This window comes from Bison bison, unplaced genomic scaffold, assembly GCF_000754665.1.
Source record: "Bison bison bison isolate TAMUID 2011002044 unplaced genomic scaffold, Bison_UMD1.0 scf7180017864530, whole genome shotgun sequence".
NCBI lineage: Eukaryota > Metazoa > Chordata > Mammalia > Artiodactyla > Bovidae > Bison > Bison bison.
The window spans coordinates 1,222,400-1,231,420 of record NW_011495080.1 but is presented as its reverse complement, the minus strand read 5'-3'; the positions used below and the strand labels follow the sequence as shown (position 1 = coordinate 1,231,420).

At 36.8% G+C, this 9,021-nt stretch overlaps 1 pseudogene; it reads left to right on the top strand.

Moving 5' to 3' along the window:
- Positions 1-5,710: 5,710 nt before the first annotated feature.
- LOC104982279 lies at positions 5,711-7,854 on the top strand (annotated as a pseudogene).
- Positions 7,855-9,021: the final 1,167 nt, after the last annotated feature.

The window sequence follows — 9,021 nt, the reverse complement described above, 5'->3', positions numbered from 1 at the left end:
GGTGTTGGTGATGGACAGGGAGGCCTGTCATGCTGCGATTCATGGGGTCGCAAAGAGTTGGACACGACTGAGTGGCTGAACTGAACTGAACTGAACTACTTTATCTTTTTGGTATTTTTCTCTCAATACTCTCCCCACTTTTGTTTCTTCCTTCTCTTTTCCTTCTTAATCTCATGGGCAGTATCTGCCCACGAATTACCTCCTTTTATTAATGATGTAAACAAGGAAGCAAGGCGTTCAACTCTAAAACATATTTGAAAGCAAACCTTCTAGCTTTTGGCTCAGATAGTCAAGTGTCAAATCACCTGCCATAATTTTAAGGTTTTCCTTAATTACCCAGGCTGTTTAGGGCACTATTTCTTAATGAGAACACTGCATTTTAGCCAGGTTAGTGTCTTGTGGCATGCTACACTATTTTATCCTCCTTTTTTAAATGTTGGCAGCATCATTGCATCAATACATACACTGTCTTTTCCTTCCTACTTTCCACCATCCCCTCCACCCTTTTTTCTTTGCCTCTCCAGATATTTTCCATCAGTAAGGTTGCACTGAATTCCGCCTATGGCATTTTCTAATCACTGGCATCAGTCTTACTTTTCACTTAATGGTAGGGTTCTTATTATAATATCTCTGTAATTTGATTGTGCATCCTTTGCACAATTACAATTATACCTTGCATGGTACATCAAGAGATAGTCCAGACTTTTGAACTAGCTGCCATGTTTGATTTCTTTTTTATTTTAAGGTATTTCTACCTCTTTGTAACTTACATTGAACTTTAATTTTTTATTGGAGTTTTGTTGCTTTGCAATGTTGTGTTAATTTCTGATGTATGATCTTAAATTTTTAAAGCACACATTTTCTGTTCCTCTTCCTCTTGCATGTTGTGATGCTTCAAATATTTGGAAACTACTATTACTCTTTTCACTTTAGTCTTGTAATTCGTGACATGTTTTGGAGAATTTCCCATCAGATTGTCTTTCATAGGCAACTTCTTTATAACCTGATACTCATGATTGAATATATTTTAGATACGGTTTGACCAGTACAAAACTCAATGAGGCTCTTATTTACAATGTTCTGGATCTTTACTTCCCTTCCTGTAGTCTAATATTGCATGACATTTTTAGTAGTTATTTGACAATCTGGTTTGATCATTTTAAAATAAGTTATAATATTCCCTAACTCCAAAGTTCCCAAATGCTCTTTTGCTGTTAATAGCATCTCTACCTCTGACCCCAGGCCACCAGTGATCTTTATGTCACTATAAATTAGTTTACATTTTCTGAAGCTTTGTATAAATGAAATCATACACACTTAGATAATCCATTACAAAGGATTTTTCTCCTTCGGATAATTTTTTTCTTTAAAGGAAGCCAGATTATCCAAAATCTGTTTGCAGAATTGAATTTTTAAATCTAACTTTGAGATATTTGTCCTTTTAAATTTCTTGTTGGTTTCAGTCCATTGTTTCTGTATATCAAAATGATTTTGAATCCTGAAGCTGTCATCCAGAGTATTAGATAGCTGTCCTTTCTAGCTGTAAGGTTTCTGTATATTTGACAAATGAATTTCAATATATTATCACAGAACAAAGAATCATAAAATATTAGCGCTGAAAGAATATAAAGTCATGAATTTTACAGTTGATCGGAATGACCAACATGCACTGGAGATGTTTTGTCCACTTGATTCAGAGCTAAAGGACTGATTTTGACCTTTCCTTTCTACTTTACCTAAAGTGCTATGGCAATTATTGCATCTACCACTAACTGACATGTTTTCAAAGACAAATAGCATATTATTTTTCAAAGGCAAATAAAGCTGATTCTAATTCTCTCACCATCCTCTTCATTTTTCTTAAATACTTTCTGTATGTATATGTGTTTAGAAACCTTTAAATTTTTTTGAGGTATAATTCATATTAAAAAAAATTGACCCAATTTGAATGTAAACTTTGGTGAGTTGTGGTAAGTGTAAACATTTTTGTCAGTATTATACCAATCATTGTGTAGAATATTTTCATCACTCCAAAATTCCCTAATGCTTTTTTGCTTTCCATTTTTCTTCATGTCTGACTCCAGGCAACCATCAATCTACTTCATATCTCTATAGACTAGTTTGCATTTCCTGGAGTGTCATATGAATGTAGTCATGCAGTATGTACTCTTAGTATCTAGCTTCTAGGATCTTTTTGAGATATATCCATGATTTCTTGCCTGTTCCACTAGTTTATTTCTTTTTATTAATGTGTATTTTGTTTATTCATTCCTCTGTTCCTGGCTATGTGAGTTGTTCCCAGTTATTTGAGTTGTTCCCATTTTAAGCTATTATGAATAAGGTGCTATGAACATTAGTGTACAAGTCTTTCTGTGGCAGTATATTTTCATTTCTCTTGGGTACATACCTATGGGTGGAACTACTGAGTCATATGTTTAATTTCGTATGAAACTGTCAAAGCACTTTTCAATGACTGTACCGTTCTCCAGTCCCATCACCAGTGTATAAGAGATCTAGATAAACATTCTCACCAACACTTAGTTTTCCTCTAAGTCATTCTGTGGATATATAGAAGTAACTTATTGTGGTCTCTATTAGCATTTCCTGATGACTAAAATGGGGAGAATCTCTTGATGTGTGTGTGTTTTTTTTTTCCCTTGCCATCCATTTTCTTCCTTGGTGAAGTATCTGTTCAAATTTCTTTCCAGGAACAATCAATAATCTCTTTCTCTCTCCCTCCTTCCCTTCTATTCTCTTTCACCAAGTTGCTGTTCCATCTTGCTCTCACTTCCTTTTTTTCTTGGGGGGGTGTGTGTGTGTTTAGAATGGCATCCACTCACTCAAAAATGTCTTTGCTGAACATCAGAATAGTCCCAGTTGTTTCCACAACAGTAACTGCAAGTCAGGGGTGCTACCAGGTGAAAATATTTACTGCTGGGAGAGAAGAAACATTCTATGAAAATGTGTACAAAAAGCTTACTCATTGAACCACCTTCTTAGCATAATTTCTCATATAAAACCAAATAAACCAAATTTTAAGAAGCAATTGAAAATTTCTGCCACATAAATATTGGTGCTTTGAATCAAAGTAAGTCAATAAAGCTGAATTAAGGGGAAAAAGTCTCTCCTGTGATTTCTTGAGCTGATTTCATTAAACTTGTTAATAAAATGCAGTGTTCAATGTAGAGATTCTCAGCCTCTTTTAATGAATTCATCCTTTTGTTCCTAAAAGCTGAAACTCATCTTAACAGTAAACCATATTCAATATTTTCTTTGATCAGATTAGGAAGTTTAAATTTGTTAGAGATTTGTTTTGCCAACTATCTCAACTACTTGGAACAATCTAAAACATATTTTTCTCGGGATTTGCAGTATTAAAGCATAGCAGAAAGATAAGGAGGCTGGATAGTGAGGAAAATGGTTAACCAGTTCAAGATCAAATCATTGCATTCCATATCTATAAACTTGCCAGATGACAGGATAGTAGTCTCCCACTGAGTCATATGGTCTAATTTTGTTGTTCTTCAGTCACTAAGTTGTGTCTGATTCTTTGTGACCCCATGGACTGCAACACTCCAGGCTTCCCAGTCCGTCACTATCTCCTGGAGTTTGCTCAAACTCATGTTCTTAGAGTCGGTGATGCCATCTAATAATCTCATCCTCTGCTACCCCCTTCTCCTTTTGCCTTCAATCCCTCCCAGCATCAGAGCCTTTTCTGATGAGTCAGTTCTTCGCATTAGGTGGCCAAAGTATTGGAGCTTCAGCTTTAGCATCAGTCCTTCCAATGAATATCAGGGTTGATTTCCTTTAGGATTGACTGGTTTGATCTCCTTGCAGACCAGGGGACTCTCAAGAGTCTTTTCCAGTACCACAGTTCAAAAGCATCAATTCTTTGGTGCTCAGGCTTCTTTATGATCCAACTCTCACATCTGTGAGACTTCACATCTCACATCTTAAAGACTCTGATGCTGGGAAAGATTGAAGGCAGGAGAAGGGAACAACAGAGGATGAGATGCTTGGATGGCATCACCGACTTGATGAACATGAGTTTGAGCAAACTCTGGGAGTTGGTGATAGACAGGGAAGCCTGGCGTGCTGCAGTTCATGGGGCTGCAAAGAGTCAGACATGACTGAGCAAATGAACTGAACTGAACTGAACTTACATCTGTACGTAACTACTGGAGAAACCTTAGCTTTGAGTATACGGATCCTTGTTGGCAAAGCGATATCTCTGCTTTTCAATACTCTGTCTAGATTTGTCACAGCTTTCCTTCCAAGGAGCAAGCGTCTTTTGATTTCATGGGTGCAATAACAGTCCACAGTGGTTTTGGAGCCCAAGAAAATAAAATCTGTCACTGTTTCCACTTATCACCCTTTTATTTGCCATGAAGTGATGGGACTGGATGCTGTGGTCTTAGTTTTATGAATGTTGAGTTTTAAGCCAGCTTTTTCACTCTTCTCTTTCACCTTCATCAGGAGGCTTTTTTGTTGCTCTTCACTTTCTGTCATTAGAGTGGTATCATCCGATTATCTGAGATTATTTGTATTTCTCCTGACACTCTTGATTCCAGCTTGTGATTTATCCAGCTGACATTATGCATGATGTTCTCTGCATCAAGTTGAATAAGCAGGGTGACAATATAAAACCTTATACTACTTTCCCAATTTTCAACTAGTCTGTTGTTCCACGTCCAGTTTTAACTGTTCTTTCTGTGGTCTGATGATTGAACATTATCTAAAGTTGCACAAATTCTGTATTGAGCATGTTCCCTTCGATGGCTTTCCTCTCCTTATCTGGAGCCCTACTGCCTCCCTGGCCATCTTTTGTCTTACTACTTCCCCTGAGATACTTGGGCCTCACAAAAATGTAATTCCATCCAGGGCTGCTCTTTCAGTGATTCTGGTCTGAATAATCACATGTCTAGATTTAGGAGTAAGGGGACTAATACCACCCCCTCTTTCACTAGACTTAAAATTTATTAAAATATATAAGCTCAGCTTTTCTCAGTTTTTCTTTGTTTTTTTTTTATTTTAAATGTAAGCAAATTATATTCCTTTTTATTCCCTTTGTTATATTCCGTATAGACAACATTAAATTGAGTATCTGTATTAGTTTGGTTTGCAATTTGTATCTTTGTATTTTTGTCTATTTTATTAACTTCTTTTTTTCCCCTAAATCCAAACCCTGTTTCAGTCCATCCGGACTGCTATACTACATTGGACTGGGTGGCTAATAAACAACAGACATTTATTTCTTTTAGTTCTGGAGGCTGGAAGTTCAGGATCAAGGCACCAGCATGGTAGCCTTTTGATGATGGTTCCCTTCCTGGTTCATAGCTGGTGCCTTGTTGCTATGTTCTCATGTGGTGGAAGGAGCAAGGGATCTCTTAGAAGCCTGTTTTATAAAGACATGAATCCCATTCATGAAGGGTGAAACCCTCATTGCCAATCTCCACTCAGAGATCTTAGCTACTAATACCATCATCTTTGGAAGTTGGGATTTCAACATATGAATTTGGTGGGGCAAGTCAGACACAGACATTCAGACTAGAGCAGTTCCTTTCCTCCTACTATATTTGGTGTTTATTCTGTTATTTTAACTTTTTAAATTGAATTAATAGTTCAGTACTTTTTCAGTTTTTTTTAAATTTCAAAAATGGGTTCAGCACTTCCTTTGCATGCAGCGTTGTGTCCCGAGGGGCAGTTAGCCATGGCCCGGCCAGCCTGGCATTGGCGGACCCTGGAGCGGTGCCTGAGGGAGGTCGGTAAAGCCACTGACAGCCCAGAGTGTTTCCTCACCATTCAAGATGAACTGGCATCAAAGTATACTTCTTTAACAAAAGTACTTTATGACTTTAATAAAGTACTAGAGAATGACAGGAAACATGGGAGTCCTTTAGAAAAATTGATGATAAATAATTTCGATGATGAGCAGATTTGGCAACAGTTGGAACTGCAAAATGAACCAATTTTGCAGCACTTCCAGAGTGCAGTTAGTGAAACCATTGAAGATGAAGACATCAGTCTTCTCCCAGAGAGTGAAGAGCAGGAGTGTGAAGAGGATGTGATGGAGCTGGAGGCCGCTGGCCAGGAGGACCTGGAACGAGATTTAGAGGGGGAGGAGGTGGAGGAAGCAGGGCAGGTGGAAGTGTCAGACCTGAGTGCTGATGACCCTGAAGCAGATGAGAGAGCCAAAAACTCAAGCAAATCGGATCTGAGGAAAAGCCCAGATTTCAGCGATGAGGACTCTGATCTTGATTTTGATATCAGCAAACTGGAACATCAGAGCAAGGTGCAAAGCAGAGTGCCTAGGAAACCAATGAGAAGTCCATAGTAGATGATAAATTCTTCAAGCTCTCTGAGACGGAGACCTTTTTAGAAAACATGGAAAAAGAAGAGGAACAAAGAGATGACCAAGAGGAAGATGATATTGATTTTTTTGAAGATGTGGATTCCGATGAAGATGAAGGAGGACTGTTTGGAGGCCAGGATCTTAAGTCAGGTAAAAGTTCCAGAAACCTGAAATACAAAGATTTCTTTGATCCAGTTGAAAGTGATGAAGACGTAGCAAGTGTCCACGATGATGGGAATGAACTGGCTTCAAATGAAGAGGAAGAGATTGCTGAAGGAGAAGAAAGCATTTCTGAGACGGATGAAGATGATGACCTTGAAGAAAGTGGAGACAGTAAACAACATAAAGAAACCTCGAAAAGAGTGACCTTTGCTCTGCCCAATGATGAGGACACTGAAGATACAAATGTCTTAAATGTACAGAAAGACTCTGATGAAGTAAAATCCTCTTTTGAAAAAAGACAAGAAAAGATGAATGAAAAAATTGCATCTTTGGAAAAAGAGTTGTTGGAGAAGAAACCTTGGCAGCTTCAAGGAGAAGTGAGAGCGCAGAAGCGGCCTGAGAACAGCCTCCTGGAAGAGACCCTGCACTTCGACCACGCCGTGCGCATGGCACCTGTGATCACAGAGGAAACCACTCTCCAACTAGAGGATATCATTAAGCAGAGGATAAAAGATCAGGCTTGGGATGATGTCGTACGCAAAGAAAAGCCTAAAGAGGATGCATTTGAGTATAAAAAGCGTTTAACACTGGACCACGAAAAGAGTAAATTGAGCCTTGCTGAAATTTACGAACAGGAGTACATCAAACTCAACCAGCAAAAAACAGCAGAGGAAGAAAATCCAGAGCATGTAGAAATCCAGAAGATGATGGACTCCCTCTTCTTAAAGTTGGATGTGCTCTCAAACTTCCACTTCATCCCCAAGTCACCTGTTCCAGAAATTAAAGTGGTATCAAATCTGCCCGCTGTCACCATGGAGGAGGTTGTCCCTGTGAGTGTCAGTGATGCAGCCCTCCTGGCCCCAGAGGAGGTCAAGGAGAAAAATAAAGCTGGAGATATAAAAACAGCTGCTGAGAAAACAGCTACAGACAAGAAACGAGAAAGGAGGAAAAAGAAATATCAAAAGCATTTGAAAATAAAGGAGAAAGAAAAGCGGAGAAGACTTCTTGAAAAGAATAACCCAGACCAGGCAGGGAGATACACCAAAGCAGTAGCCTCTGAGAAGCTGAAACAGCTGACCAAGACGGGAAAAGCCTCTGCTAAAGGATGAAGGTAAAGACAAAGCCTTAAAATCATCTCAGGCATTCTTTTCTAAATTACAAGATCAAGTGAAAATGCAAATCATCAATGCAAAAAAAACCGAGAAGAAAAAGAAGAAAAACCAGGATATATCAGTTCATAAATTAAAGCTGTAATATATTTTGCATATAATGTAAATACTATTTACATGTGTAAGCTTATATTCTGTCATGGTTCAGTTTTGTAATAAAATTTTTGAGAACTTTTCTTCAAAAAAAAAAATGGGTTCAAAGACTAAATTTTTCCTTTAAGGACAATTTTAACTACCTTAATACATTTTAAAATATTCAGTTTTTAAATTGTTATTCACTTTTAGGTTCTTTATAGTTTCTATTATGATTACTTCTTTAATTTTTTTTTAAATTTGATCAATCTGAAGTTTTTTTCTGGTGTATTTTAAGTTAATTTCATTGTGCTTAGAAAATTTTTTTCCAGTTCTTAGGCTCTTTGTGTGTGTGTATGTGTGTGTGTGAGAGAGAGAGAGAGAGAGGGAGAGAGTCTTGTTTCATAAAACATAGTTTAGCATATGGACAATTTCCATAGAAACCCCTTTATGCTAAAGAAAAATGTAGTTTACAACATTGAATATGTGGTTCTATACAAATCCATTGATCAATCTGGCTAATGTATGGTTCAGATTTTCTCTATATTAGCTGATCTCTTTTTTATTTGATCAACCTACTGATTACTGAGATCTGCCCGCCATGATGATAGATTTATCAATTTCCTCCTATATTTATGGTGATATTTGCTTTATTTCAAAGCTATATTATTCTGTAGCAACAGATTTCAAATTGATATACCTTTTTGGTAAACTGGATTCTTTATCAATGCCTTTGGCTTTAAGTTTTATTTGTCCGAAAGAAACTGTAGCTTCATTTTGGATAGTATTTGCCTGGCACATAATTTCTCATCCTTTCTCTTTTTATGATATGTATATGTAACTTGTAAGCAGTATAGAACCAGAAATGTAAAAATTTTTGAGACTAATTTCCTTTTAATGAATAAGCTTAATTCATTTAAATTATTTGGATTACTAAATTTAATTTAACTTTATCCATATCACCATATTTGTGTTCTCCATTTACAGTGCATTTTTTGTTTCATTTTTCTTGTTTAACATTAAATAACTGTTGTATTTTTCCTTTTTTATTTTCTATGTGTTTGGTAGTTTTATACTTTTATTTTCAAGTTGTTAATGGCACTGTTAAAATCTCAATGTACATATTAATTATAAAACTAATCAATGTCTTGACCCCATCATATATCAAAATGAGTAGCTTAAAAGGCTTTAACTCAAATAATCCATTTCCCAAATATCATTGTACTATCTGGTATTGTAATATGACTTTTATAATCCTACAAATTA